Raw genomic sequence first — 14706 nt, 5'->3', positions numbered from 1 at the left:
TTATTGAGTGGTTGTTTCATTAAATACACAGGAAAAGTCACACTTGTACTAGAGTTTCTTCTTTAAAAGGTAACACTAAGACTTGAGTAATTGAAAACCAAACTCTCACTGATCCAGAGGAGATCTGGGCAGGAGGTGTGAAGGGCTCGGCTGTCCTTGGAGAAGCACAGGGGGGCTCCCCACAAGGCAGAAGGGGCCCCAAACCGGTCCCCCAGGGCTACTCAAAGAAGCACAGCCCACTGGCCATCCTGGGGGGGAGGGGCCTTGCCTCCCCCAGTGGCCCTTTGTTTTCAGATGGGGGAGGGATGGAGAGCCATGATTAGTAACCTCCAGGACCAGCAGCCCAGTGGGGGAGGTCCGGGAGGTGGCAGCGGCCTGCTGAACCGCTTTCACCCTCGAGACGCCCAAAATGAACCAAGCAGACCCCCCCCCCACTCCCAAATGCCAAAGAACCCTCCAGGAGGAATAGGAGAAAGGAAAGGCAGAGGAAAATGAGGGAATGTAAGAGTAGGAAAGAGGGGAGGAATGGGAAGAAGAGGGGGAAGGGTAAAGGGGAGGAAGGTGAGGAGAGGAGGAAGGAAGGGAGAGAAGAAAGAGAAGAAAGGGGTAGGAAGGAGGGAGGGAAGCAGGAGGGAAGGAAGGAGGGAAGGAGGAAGGAGAGGAGGAAGGGAAGGAGAGAAGGAGAGAAGAAAGGAGGGAAGGAAGGAGAGAAGGAAGGGGGGAAGGAAGGGAGGAAAGGAAGGGGGAAATGAAGGAGAGAAGGAGAGAAGAAAGGAGGGAAGGAAGGAGGGAAGGAAGGAGGGATAACATTAAACAATTGTAGTTAAATGGAGGTATGATGATGGTAATATGTATAATATCTGAGTTAAAATACTTGAGTTAATATGAATTACCTTGATGACTGTGGAAGAGAGGCACGAAAGTCTTTTGAACCATACACTCCTACAGTATTAAAAAGAGAAGATTGTTATGTGTTGTGTTTGTTTTGGAAAAAAATAAAAAAAATAAAGGAAAGAACCTCCAGAGTTAGCAGGAACTGAAACCCCCCAAGACCCGGGGGGAGGGGGGGGGGCTCGTCTACCAGCTGAAGCCCCCCAAGGGAGGAATGGAGCCCACCACAGCCCCACTGGAGTCCTGCCCACCAGACCCACGGGGGCTCCGGGCCTACCCTAGTGAATGGGCCCTTTCTATCCCGTCCCTGCACTCTTTCCCTCCCCCACGTCTAGCCTGCAGCTCTCCTTCCCCCGCACTGCTGGGAATCGCGGGGGGTCGCCCTCCGGCATCTGCTCCTCAGGTCCCAGTTCCCAGGTGGTGCAGGAGAGGAGGGGGCGGCCAGGGACTGCCCAGTGGCTCCTGCTCCGAGAGTGGGGCTTCCGGGTGGAGGGCAAGGCTCCTCCTCCTCCTCCAGGAAGGCCTGCAAAGAGGGCGGGCCTCCCGCCTACTCCTCTGCATCCTGGGCAAGTGGTGGCAAGATCGCCATGGGCACACAGAGGGGCCAGGAGTTTGTGACAGACACGAAACAGCCTCTGGGTAGGGTGGAAGAGCCGAAAAATGGTCCCCGCCCTTTCAGCCTTGGCGCTGTTTCATAAGGCACGGAGGGAGGGAGGGAGGGAGGGGGAGGGAGGAAGGGAGGGGCGAGAGCTTCACTGGGTCTCCATGGTTGAGGGGAAATGCTCAGCCAGGACGGGCTGGGTCCTTGCCATCCATGGCCTCCCACAGGCTGGCACTCCGCAGGTGAGAGTCCTCGGGCTCCAGGCAGTGTCCGGAGGAGTCTTTCCGGGGCCCCCACTCCTCTCCCGCCAGCCCCTCCTGCTCAGATGGAGAGAGCGCTGCAGCTGGGCAGCTGGGAGACGGAGGTAGCTCAGCAGGGGGGCTTGTGGTGCACACCTTGATGGGCAAGTCCCACTGAAAGTGTCCACATCCATCTGCTCCACTCCTGTCCAGCTGGCGGCTTCCGACGGGTCCTTGGGAGCCACCGCGCCTCGCCTCGCCGCGTCCCGCAGAGTGACAAACTCAAAGTGGAGCCTCCACTGGAGGGACACTGTGGAAGAGAGGGAGGGAGGGAAGTGCTCAGGGCAAGGGGCGCCGGCAGGTCTGACAGGGGGTAAGGAGAGCCCCGGGAGGGCTGCCTCGGGAGCCCCCGACCCCACAGGCTCACCGACGTTGGTGCTGAATCCCGGGGCCGAGCTGAGCGGGATAGGCAGGATGAAGCTGGTGCGGGCCGTGTGCAGGCAGGACTCCTGGTGCCGGGCGTGGGTGCTGTAGGAGGCAGCCTGGCCCCTGTGGCGCTGGAAGGCCTCCTGGACACGCTCCTCCGTCTGCAGGCTCACCAGGTACTGGTGGGGACAACAGCCCGTCAGCAACGGTGCCCCCTCCCGCTAGGCAGCCCCCCGGAGGCACCTGGCCCCCCTCACCTGCAGGCAGGGCGTGTCCCCCTCGGAGAAGCTGAAGGTGCCCACCACGTCCTCCCCAATCTTGTAGACGGTCTTGAAGATGCAGAAGGTGGCCACTCGGCCCTGGGCACTGCTGATGTTGAACAAGTCTGAGGGCGGAGGGAGGGAGCTGCCCTGAGATTGCGGCCCAGCCGGCCCCCAAGTGACCCGGTAGGAGCTTATAGGGAGGGGGAGCTGCCTCCCGAGGTTGAGGAGGAGTGGTGAGGAGAGGAGTGGTGGAGGCCTTCTTGCAAAGGAACCCCTGGGAGGGGCCCCAAGTGGAGGGTACCACGGCGCCGAGGCCATGGTGGGTTTTGGAGGGGGCTGTAAGGGACGATCTTCCAGATTGGGGGGGGGCACTCACGCAAACTCCGCCGCGAAGTCACGACCGTCAGGAGCTCCGTGGCCAGGTCCGCCAGGCGGGAGGACTTCTTCAGGCCGCCCTCTTCCTCCTCCAGGAAGGGGTTGGAGGGGGCCACAGTCTCGTCCTGGGGGAAGGGGTAGTCTCTCAGCCCTGGGGAGAGAGGAAGCCAAGTCAGGAGGCCGGGAGGGCCGGAGTCCCGGGCAGGCAGGGGACCGGGGTGGGGTGGTGGTGGGGCTTACCCTGTAGCACCATCACTCGGTAAGGGGACAACGGAGCAGCTTATGGCCGAGTTCACCCGCTGGCAGCCGATGGTCAGCTTGTAGACGTACTTCACCTGTCTGGCCACGGAAGGAGGGAGGCCCGTCCACCGAAGCTCTCGCAGTAGGAGTCTGGGGGGGCGATAGGGAGGGGCCGTGGACCCAGGCCAGCTGAGAGGGAAGGGCACGACGGGTCCCGTTCTGCTCTCAGGCCCCTCCTGCAGCTCTGGGGTGTCCACCCCCCGCCCCCCTCACCCCTCAGCGCAACCCACGGGGGAAGGGAAGGCAGCGCTCACAGCTCTTGGACTCGCCAGGATCCGCCTCAAGTCACAGAAGAGGATCTTTGGGGGGTGTTGACATGAGTGCACTGACCCCGCTCCCCTGCAAACAAAACACATGTCACTAGCCCTCAGCAAGGCCTTCCCCTTCCTTTTTTTTTTTTTTTAAAAATGAAACTTATTAAGAAATTTCGTTCTAGTAGTGAAATCCAATGCAAACTGGACTTAAAGTAGAAAAAATACCAAGTAAAAAAAATAAGAATAAAAGAGAAAAAAAAATTCACGAAATGGCTTCCAACCTTCGCACAGCATAAACCAATTTAGTCACCCCCAACCCCTTGAAGGCCAGAAACATCAACCTCTGACCCCCACCCTTACAAACGACATCCCCCTCCTCCTACTCGGGTCTGGGGGCCACCAAGAAGCCCATGAAGGATTATCAGAAGTAACAGCCTTCTGATAAAAGCTAAGAGAAGCCTGGAAGACTGGCAGTCATTATTGGGGTTTTTTTCTCCCCCCGTTTTCTTTCTCTCTTCTGTTTTGGAACATGGGTCAACACTTAGATAAGGAAACCTTAACATTCCCAAATACTTGGCGGGAATTCAAATCTATTGGAAGGATATGGGAGAATGAGAAGAAGCTGGAAAGACTAGTCTTCCTCACCGCAAAAGATGATGGGGTTGGAGCCCCAAAAAATTAAAGGGGAGAAATGAAGATATAGAAGATAAGAGATAAGGACAATAGATAGTGTTTCTCAACCTTGGCGACTTGAAGATGTCCGGACTTCAACCCCAGAATTCCCCAGGCCAGCAAACGCTGGCTGGGGAATTCTGGGAGTTGAAGTCCGGACAGTCTTCAAGTCGCCAAGGTTGAGAAACACTGCAATAGATGAATTTAATAATGGAGCAAATGTGGATGAAAGTGGAAAGAAGGGAATGTGGAACAAGGGAATTCGACGAATTTGAGCTCAACCCCAGATTCCAGGACACAGAAGAGGGAAAAAAGAAATATTAATGACAATAGACGTAAGAAAGAGAATGTTTTCAGAAGCAAGATTGACAACCAAAGACAAGTTAACTTTAGTAGCACTGGTGGACAAGGAGATTTATCTGAGAGACCCTTCAAGCAACAAAGTGCGGAGAGAAGCCTATAAAAAACCTTTGTTTAAATTAAAATTCCCCCCAAAAAAATTCACAAAAAAAAGAAGTAACAGCCTACAAGTAACCTCAACAGAGTAGCCCAAATCGGACTGTGATCTCTGTCGTTGGAACAAAGCAGTCATTAAGCCATTAAGATGCCAATGTGGCCCACTTGCTCAACAACCACAATCTTGGCTCTTCTGGTTGTGGGTTGTGCAAGACTTGTAGTCCGTAAAGAGGGTGGGATCCCAGGTAAGGACCTGGGGAGGGGGGGGACGGGCAGCACAGGCTGCGTGCACAATCCTAGGGGGGGCTGCAATGCAAAGCCGTAGCTGCCCCTGGAGGACTCAGGCCCCCCCCCGCCTAACCACATGTGACCTGTAGCTGCCCCCCCACCTTCCTCTGCCCTTTGGGGCTGCCCTGTGTATGGTGCACTCGGTTGGCAACGCTGCGGGGTGTGTCGAGCAGAAGCCAGGCGTCTTCAGCACCCAGCTGCCCCAGGCTTTACCGCCAGCCCCACTGTTATAATATAGTTCCTTGTGTAGTATGTGTCATCCATGGTCCAGTTTGTACCAGGGCATGCAGGAGCCACGCTGACCACACAGGAGAAAACAAACTCCTAAAACGCCATAACATCCTGATAGTGCATAACAATATTCTGAGATGTGCCCTACCAATGACGTCCAGGATTTGACCATATATAGACAGAACTTCCCTGAGCAGTAGATTAGCAATTGTACTTTTACAGGCTGTTTTTAACCACATGCTATTGCTCCTCCTGCCTTTGTCCTATCTCAATAAAGGGGCTCTCAGACCCTAATCTGGGTCGCTCCATCCCGAGAAAGATCGTGTCCTGTCTTTTCTCCACATTGGCCTCAATGGACGAACCACGGGAACGGTACACCCCACAGTCCTGTCCCTGAGAAATGCCCCCTCAAGACCCACAGCCAGCAACCAGCCTTCACTGTCCTGCGCCCCAAAGCCTCTATGGTTCGCGTCTCTCCCCCTGCTGGGCTTCTCAACGCCTTCAGGCACCCCTGGCCTGTGTGAGGGAGCGCCTGGCGGCTCCATGAGGCTTTCCTCCTAAGGCCGCCTCAGGCCATCCTCTTCTCTGTGGGATCCCCGACGCGTGACCTGGAGGGAGCAGGGGGATCGGGGCATCCCACGGAGCGTGAGAACGGGCTCCTCCTCTTCCCAACCACCCTTGCTCCTCCAGCTCCTACCTCAGGTGCCCCCGAAGGGCCGCCTGCGAGCAGCGGGAGGGGGAGGAGGGGGGAAGGGACACAACAGGAGGGCGGCAGATCCTGTGTGGGCGCAGGGCACTGGGGCCAGGGTAAGGGGGGAGGGTCTGGGCCACACACACACTGCCTCTTACAGGAAGGCCCAAAAGGCAGTTTGGGTGCAGCCAGGCGTAGGATGGGAGGGAGGTGGGGGGGTTGCCAAGCCCCCAAATTCGCCCCTGTTGACCCACAGGGCCACCCGCGAGGGGCCACGTCTCTTTTTCCAGCACTGCTGTAATTATGACCAGTCCCTGGAACTAATGGTGATAAGTGGAGGACTTCCTCTATTCTGTTGCAACCTTGATCAAATTATATTTATATTTCTCCCTTTACTTTTAAACCGCTTTAATCTTTCGTTCATTCAAACACTGCCACAATATCACATTTCTCTTCGAGATAATGACATTATTTTCTTTCGTCTTGTAACAGTCCATTTCCCAGAAGTTCTTTAGAATTACTTGAAAAATTTAACTGCAGAAGTTTCACTACTCCAAGTTTTTCTAGATCCTTAGTCCGTGGTATAATCTTCTACGATCAAAATCTTTACTTTGCTCTTTTATTTCTCATTCTTTACGTTCTTAACCTTCTGAGTATTATTTTTTTTAATTGATTGAAGGAAAACTGAAGGCCCAAAAGCCTTTAATAGCTTAAAAGGAGTTGAATGGACAATTTCCTAAAGTCATTAGCAAGTGAAGTTGGCAAACTCCGGGTCCTTTCAAAGCCTCCGAGGAGGCTGTGAGCAAGAGGGCTGCTCCCTCTGTCTCCTGGCACTCAAAGCCCCAGAAGCCACCCCTCCTGCAGCCTGCTGGCGAGGAGCCGTCACCCAAAGCCCCTGCACTGGCGGTGATCTCCCGTCGTCTCTTTTGCCAGGGGTCCACTCACTTCTTCCGGGGCCTCACGTTCCACACTTAGCATAGCAGTTAGACTTATATACCGCTTCATGGGGCTTTCAGGCCCTCTCTAACGCGTGTACAGAGTCAGCATGTCGCCCCCAACAACATCCGGGTCCTCATTTTTACCCACCTCGGAAGGATGGAAGGCTGAGTCAACCCTGAGCCGTTGAGATTTGAACCGCCGAACTGCAGATAGCGGTCAGCTGAAGTGGCCTGCAGTGCTGCATTTAAACCACTCGGCTCTTTTTTAATATAGATAGTAGAGATATATACATATATACATATAGATATATAGAGATATAGAGATATAGATATAGAGAGATAGATAGATAGATTAGATATATTAGATAGATTAGATAGATGAATAGATAGATATAGGTAGAGATCGAGATATAGATATAAATAGCAATAGCAGTTAGACTTATATACCGCTTCCTAGGGCTTTCATCCCTCTCTAAGCAGTTTACAGAGTCAGCATAGTCGCCCCCAACCAACAATCCGGGTCCTCATTTTAACCCACCTCGGAAGGATGGAAGGCTGAGTCAACCTTGAGCCTGTGAGATTTGAACAGCAGAACTGCCGAACTGCAGTCAGCTGAAGTAGCCTGCAGTGCGGCATTTAACCACTGCGCCACCCTCGGCTCTTATGGACTTGTGGGGTGCGCTGTCAAGAGTGGCCTTCAGCGTGCCAGACCCTCGCTTGGAATACCGGCAAGGGCCTCCCTCCCTCTCCCAACCCCAGGGGTCCCCCTTTGACCCTCTGACCTCAGGCAATGGGCACCAGCCCCGGCAGAGACCCCCGCTCCCCAGGAGGCTCCCTCCTCGAGATGCAACTCACCTCTGTTGGGCACAAAGACGTCTCGTTTTCTGCCTGGGCATCGTAGCTAGTATCTTGCGAAGGTGGCAGAGCACACGGCTCTCACTGGTGTGCAACTGGCAGTGGATCTGAGCACTGGCCCAGGCCAGGATCTCACTGGAAGAGAGTAAGAGGAGAGGAATGCAAGCGAATGCCAGGCCAGGCCACTGTGAGGGTCACCCGCTGGAGTCCTGTGAAAAGAAAACCCCCAGAGGGCAAGGAGCCCTTTCTGAAAGCAAATGCCATTTTCTACATCCTCCTCCTCCTCTGGGACTATAGTGCCCATACTCTGCTCTACCCTTGCAGTGATCCCCCTTTGGATTTACGAGACAGCTTTGGAGGCTCCCAGGGTGCCAGGAGAGAAGTGTTTCTTTGTTTTATTAGTTTTGTATGCCGCCCACCATCCCGAAGGACTCCGGGCAGCTCACAATAAAACAGGGAAAGGGGAATAAATAAGATGATACAAAAAATTTAAAAATGCACAACATTCACAGATGAAGTGGGGCTGGATACTTCAACAGCTCCCCAGCCTGTCGGAACAGCCAGGACTTAGTAGCTTTACGGAAGGCCGGGAGGGTAGTAAGGGTCCGGATCTCCACGGGGAGCTCGTTCCAGAGGGGCCGGAGCTGCAACAGAGAAGCTCTCCCCCGGGGATCGCCAGCCAACATTGGCTGGCAGATGGAATCCGGAGAAGGCCGAGCCTGTGCGATCGAATCGGTCTTTTGGGAGGTAATTGGCAGGAGGCGTGTCTCTCAGGTACCCAGGTCCGATGCCATGCAGGGCTTTAATGTGGGCGTGGGGAGGGCCCTGGCCATTCACTTCACAAGCCCTCTAATTACCTTTTGCGCTGACGGCGATATCCCAAAACCCTGGTTTCTTGTGGATTATTCTCCGTTACAACAAGCCTGATGCTGCAGTGGGAGGCCTCTCTTCCGCGCACATCTAGCCGGGAGGGTCTGGGGCTGTGGCTCCGCTGGTGAGCTCCCCCCCCAGGCCCCCTTGGGAGCCTGCAGCTTGAACCCTGGGTCAGTCAGGACCCCCGAGAAGAGCCATCTGAGCTCAGGCTGCCAGGCAAACTGCTCAGGGAAGCAGAAGAAGCCCTGGACCCCCGGGGGGGGGGGGGGGGCGTTTTGGCCCGGCTTCTGCTCACTTCATCAGCAGGCGACACATTTTTTTCAAAGGTTTTGCTCCCTGAAAAACTTTTGGGGACTACGGCGGACCCTTCAAACTGAATGCAAAGATAATTTCAGACGACCGTATTACATAGAAATCTCGAGGAACGTGAAGTTAGCTTTTAAGGGCTACGTGTGTAACTGAATAATGTCTCTGGCGCTCTGCAGGATTCAACGGGGCCAAAAGGGTTTCGCGGCCGGTTGTCATCCTTATTCCTTGTCCGATTGTGCGAGGACTCTCTCTCAGCTGCGCAAGAGAGAGAGAGAGAGAGCAGCGGGGCAGGCCCCACGGAGGCGCAGCAACAGCGAATGGGTTCCACCACAAAACCGCGTTCAACTAAAGCGCGCTCGACGAACCCACGTAGCTGACGTCATCAACAGGGCGACAACAACACGGAGACAGAAGCATGCTGTAAACGCTAAACCTAAAATTAACCCCTAAACCTAAGCCCCCTAAACCTAATCCTAACCCTTAACCTAACCCTAACCTAACCCTAAACCTAACCTAACCCTAAACCTAACCCTAACCCTAACCCTTAACCTAAACCTAACCCTTAACCTAACCCTAAACCTAACCCTTAACCTAACCCTAACCCTAACCCTAACCCTTAACCTAACCCTAAACCTAACCCTTAACCTAACCCTAACCCTAACCCTAACCCTTAACCTAACCCTAAACCTAACCCTTACCTTAAGTTGAATCGGCTTGCTTTCAAAGCGCTATTTAAAGCGCCTTTCTTTCTCCGCGCTCGCTGTTGTCGCCCTGTTGATGACGTCAGCGATGCGATTTAATCGGGCGCGGCTTAGTCGAGTGCGGTTTTGTCATGCCACGCAGCGAATGTACTGCGTCAAAGGCGGAACGCTGTTTCGCGCAAAAGGCAAGGGCAGGGATGCTTCACTCCCACACTAAGGCTCTGGCCATCACCACCACCACCTTCGTGGCAGGACGACAGCTCTTCATCCCTCTGCCATAACAGAGCAAAGGAGAGAGCCACAGTAGAGGGAATGAAAAGAGCTGCAGATGGCCAATACCTGCTCTAGTTAACCCCCTTCCCGAGGCAGAGAAGTCCTTATACCATCCAGGAGAAATGATTGTCCAATCTTTTCTTTAAAAAAAACTCCAATAGCCATAATCCCAGGAGGCAAGCTGATTAATCATTCCCACTGAATTTCCTCTGGATTTCCAGATTCCATTTCCCTCTGAGGAGCTTCCTCCATGGACTTCTTCCTCCTTCCTTCCTTCCTGTATTGGGAGGCAGCTATCAGGTCTCCCCTAAGCCTTCCCTTCATTAAGCCACACTTACCTACCTGAAGTTCCTTTAGCTGCTCACTGTAATTTAGCCCCTTATAAATTATGGAAACAAGTGAAAAATAATTGAAAGATTAAACAAACTGACATTAAAATGTGATTAAGCACTGGCTACCCATTAGTCTCTGGACCGGCTTCAAGGTGCTGGTCGTTACCTATAAAGCCCTACATGCATCGGATCTGGTACCTGAGAGACCGCCTCCTGCCGATTACCTCCCATAGACCGATTAGATCTCACAGGGTAGGTCTCCTCTGGATTCCATCTGCCAGCCAATGTCGGCTGGCGACTCCCTGGGGAAGAGCCTTCTCTGTTGCAGCTCCGCCCTCTGGAATGACCTCCCCGTGGAGATCCGGACCCTTACTACCCTCCCGGCCTTCCGCAAAGCCACCAAGTCCTGGCTGCTCCAGCAGGCAGGGGGCTTGTGAAACATCCAACCCCACGGAAATTGTGAATGTTGTGTCTTTTTAAAGTGTTGTCTTTGTCTATTTATCCCCCTTCCCTTGTCTATTGTGTCCTCCGGGAGTGGGCGGCATACAAGACAAATGAAATGAATTAAAAACTGTGCTAAAACCATGCCTACGAGAGCCAAGATTATCTTTGTCTCTCTTCTCTGTACTGTTTCCAGGGTCTCACCATCATTTCTGTATTATTACTGGACCAGGAACTGAATGCGGCATTCCCGGTGCGACCTCGCTAGCACAGTATAAAGTGCTATTATCAGGCCCCGTGATTCTGATGCTGCTGCCCCTGTGCTGATGCCCCCTAGAACGACATTGGTGGTGTTTGGCAGCTGCAGGAAGCAATTACCCACCAAATCCCTCTCACCACTGCTGAGCCGGTACGCACCGCCTCCCTTGTACCTGTGCACCTGGTTTTTCCTGCCTAACTGCAGGACATTCCATTTCTCACCACTGAACTGCATCTTGTTGGATAGGGCCCTATGTGCGGGTCTGTCAGGATACTCCGGAGGCCTCTTGAGTCTATCTTCTAAAGCAGTGTTTCTCAACCTTGGTCACTTGAAGATGTCTGGACTTCAACTCCCAGAATTCCCCAGCCAGCATTCGCTCTAAAGTGTTAGCAGTCCCCCGCCCCCTGTTGTAATATAATTCCTTGTGTAGGCGTAGCAGTCACCCATGCCCCAGTGGATAACAGGGCATGCAGAGCCACACTGAACCACACAGGAGAAAACAAACTCCTAAAACTCCATAACATCCTGATAGTTCATAACATAACATCCTGAGGTGTGCCCTACCAATGACGTCCAGGATTTGACCATATATAGACAGAACTTCCCTGAGCAGTAGATTAGAAATTGTACTTTTACAGGCTGTTTTTAAGCACATGCTATTGCTCCTCCTGCCTTTGTCCTATCTCAATAAAAGGGGCTCTCAGACCCCCAATCTGGGTCGCTCCATCCCGAGAAGGATCGTGTCCGTGTCTTTTCTCCACATTGGCCTCATGGACGAACCACGGGAACATCACACCCCCCCCGGTTTACGTCAGGTCTGATCCTGCCTTTTTAGTTATCAACAATTCCAAGCCTTGTCTGCAAATTTGAAGAGCCTCCTTTCTATTCTCTCATGTAGGCAATTTATTTGTTTTTAGCTATCACATTTATATGGCTTCCCATTTCATACAAGGGATCTTTGTGCAGCGCGCAATAAAACCAACCAATATAAAACCCAATCAAAGCAATCAAATGATCATAAGTAAAAATGGATTCTGAGAGGGTTAACTGAGACATGCTCTGCTGGCAGAGGAAGACCCTGGAATTGCACCCAGAGGCAAACTGGCAAAGCGAGGAAGCTCAGGGCACAGAGGAACAGCACATGCCCGCCCAGGAACATCCCTGAGTGCCCATGCCAGTACACTCTGTGCAGTAGCCAAAGGCTGTTTGGAGGCTCCTCCAGGGCAGCGCGGAGGTGACCAAGTCAGGAGCCAGAGGCCGTCTGCTCCAGGAGTCCTGTGCCCCCAGATCTCACTCTGGGTCTATTTGGGACAGTATGACTGTTGTAATATAGTTCCTTGTGTAGGTGTGGGACACCCATGGCCCAGTTCATACCAGGGCATGCAGAGCCACGCTGAACCACACAGGAGAAAACAAACTCCTAAAACCCCATAACATCCTGATAGTTCACAACATAACATTCTGAGATGTGCCCTACCAATGATGCCCAGGATTTGACCATATATAGACAGAACTTCTCTGAGCAGTAGATTAGAAATTGTACTTTCACAGGCTGTTTTTAACCACATGCTATTGCTCTTCCTGCCTTTGTCCTATCTCAATAAAAGGGGCTCTCAGACCCCCAATCTGGGTCGCTCCATCCTGAGAAAGATCGTGTCCGTGTCTTTTCTCCACATTGGCCTCATGGACGAACCATGGGAACGTTACATATGACCCCATCCAACACTTTATAATTTATTTAAACAATTTATACGCTCCCCCATCTCAGTCTCGTGATCACAATTTAACAACCAAACGAACGATGCACTCTGCATGGGGCTCCCCGTGAAGAGTATCCGGAGGCTGCAGCTGGTGCAGAAGGCGGTGTGGCCCAGAGTCTTGGGAGCCCCTTGGGCTGCACATGAAACACTGCTCGTGTGTGGGCTGTCCTGGTTCCCGGTTTGCTTCTCGATCAAATTCAAGGGGTTGGGAGTTACCTTTGAAACCCAGGGATGTATCCGAGGAGGGGGACCAGCCCAGCCCCCTCACAGCAGTGGAAGAGGCTGCTAGGGTCGTTCCCCCCCCCCCTGTTCAGGAACAGAAGCAGGCAGGTCAAGGAGGAGAGAACGCCTTTCCTGCCCTGGCCCCCTCTCGCCCCAGAGGTGAGAACTGCCCCTTCCGTTTTTGGCCTACTGGGAGGGAATCAGAATTTTACCCGCTGGCCTGGGGCCCCGAGCGGGAGGGGGGGGGAGGGCAGTAAAAGTCCCCATTCCCACCCCGTCCACCTCGTGGCTCCAGTAGGCATGCTTATAGCACAGTTTTCAATAACATTTTAATGTCAACCTTTTAATCATATTTCACTTGTGCTTCTATCATTCATAAGCGACCTGCAGCGGGGGAGACAAGTGGCATAGAAACCTAATGAATAGAGATAAAACAGGGAGGTGAAACGGGATCCCCCAGATCCTGTCCGGGGGGATCCCGACCCTGTGGAACGACCTACCCGTAGAGATCCGGACCCTTCCCGCTCTCTCGGCCTTCCGAAAAGCCACTAAACCTGGCTATTCCGGCAGGCCTGGGGCTGTTGACTTCATGAATGAGGTCCAGTCCTACCCAGATGGGAGTGTATGGCGCATTGTTTTTTTTTAAATTGGTTCTTTTAAACTGTTTCTTTTTATTTTTAACTCCTTATTTTAACCTGTTTCTGTAAGCCGCCCGGAGTCCTACGGGATTGGGTGGCATATAAATTTATTAAAAGTTAAAGCTGTCTGGCCTCTGCATTCTTCTTTAGCTCTCTGAATGCAGCCAAGAGGGCCGGGCCCATCATTCCACCCAGGAGGCAGCTACCGGCAGCCCCTCAAGGGCCGGGTTTCGGCGGCTTTCAACCCTCAATGACACACACACACCCGCCCCGACAGAGGCTGATGCGTCTCTCCAGAGGGATCTGGGCAGACCTGACCTCTGGGCCCCATGTAACCAAGGGGAATTCCACCGAGAGAAAAGGTCGCCCTGCAGCAAGGGAAGCCCACCGCAAACCTGGCTCAAGCACCAGCAGCAGCTGAGCCCCCAGGCTGCCTTAACGGAAGGGAATAGGGGGAGGATCAGAGACCGCTGGAGGGTTAGAAGAGCCTCACGTGGAGCATCCGCCTCTGGTTGCCCCAAGGGAGGGAAGGAGCAGAGATCCTGGGAGGAGCCCAGAGGGGGAAACTAGGAGGCTCAGAGGGGCTGGAGGAGGGGAGTGGGGGGCTGCATTTGGGGGACTGAAGAGGACGGGGGGGGGAGAGGGAGGGGGGGTTTCCCAGTGTTTCAGGGGCTTCCCCATAGGAGGAGGGGAGGGCGGCTGCATCTGGGGGACTGAAGAGGAGGACGGGGGGAGAGGGAGGGGGTCTCCCAGTGTTTCAGGGGCTTCCCCAGAGGGGAGGGGGGCTGCATTTGGGGGACTGAAGAGGAGGACGGGGGGAGAGGGAGGGAGGGGGTCTCCCAGTGTTTCAGGGGCTTCCCCAGAGTTGGGGGGGCGGGGGGTCCGACCTCTCCCCTAAAGGATCAGGGGGGAGGAAGCAGGAGGAGAGAAGGGGGGAGGGGGAAGCCCACTCGGGGGACGAGCCAAAGGGAGCGAAAGGGGGGGGGGATTTCCTGGCACCCGGGACAACCGGAAGGGGCGGCTTCTCCATCCCGGGAGGGTTTCCGGAGGAGGCCGGAAGCGCGTGGGGGGGTTCCTGCCTGGGCTCGGGGGGTGGACTGGAGGACCTCGGGGGACCCCCCCCATTGGCCTAGGAGGCGGAGCTTAGGGAAGGGCCGGGAGCTGCCGGAGGGAGGGAGGGAAGGGAGGGAGCGCCCCCCCTCCCGGGGCCTACCTGGAGGCGGAGGTGGCGTCGGGCGGGAGCGGGTTCCGCAGCGTCACCAGGCACTCCAGCGCCTCCCCGGCCAGGAAAACGGCGCCCCGCAGAAGCGACGCCGAGACCTCGATCATGGCCGCGGAGGGCGGGGCCGGCCACGTGGACGCGCGCACGCGCACTCCCTCTCCCCCAAGGGGGCGGGGCGGAGGGGGTGGGCGGGGCC

The 14706-nt window shown here is 54.4% G+C and overlaps 1 pseudogene; it reads right to left on the bottom strand.

The window, feature by feature from the left end:
- Window positions 1–1813: 1813 nt before the first annotated feature.
- Window positions 1814–14661, bottom strand: LOC116523657 (annotated as a pseudogene).
- Between the last annotated feature and the right edge of the window lie 45 nt (window positions 14662–14706).

The sequence above is a fragment of the Thamnophis elegans genome, unplaced genomic scaffold (genome assembly GCF_009769535.1).
Source record: "Thamnophis elegans isolate rThaEle1 unplaced genomic scaffold, rThaEle1.pri scaffold_85_arrow_ctg1, whole genome shotgun sequence".
Taxonomy (NCBI): Eukaryota; Metazoa; Chordata; class Lepidosauria; order Squamata; family Colubridae; genus Thamnophis; species Thamnophis elegans.
The sequence above is the reverse complement of the archived record's forward strand: the minus strand, read 5'-3'. Positions and strand labels throughout refer to the sequence as shown.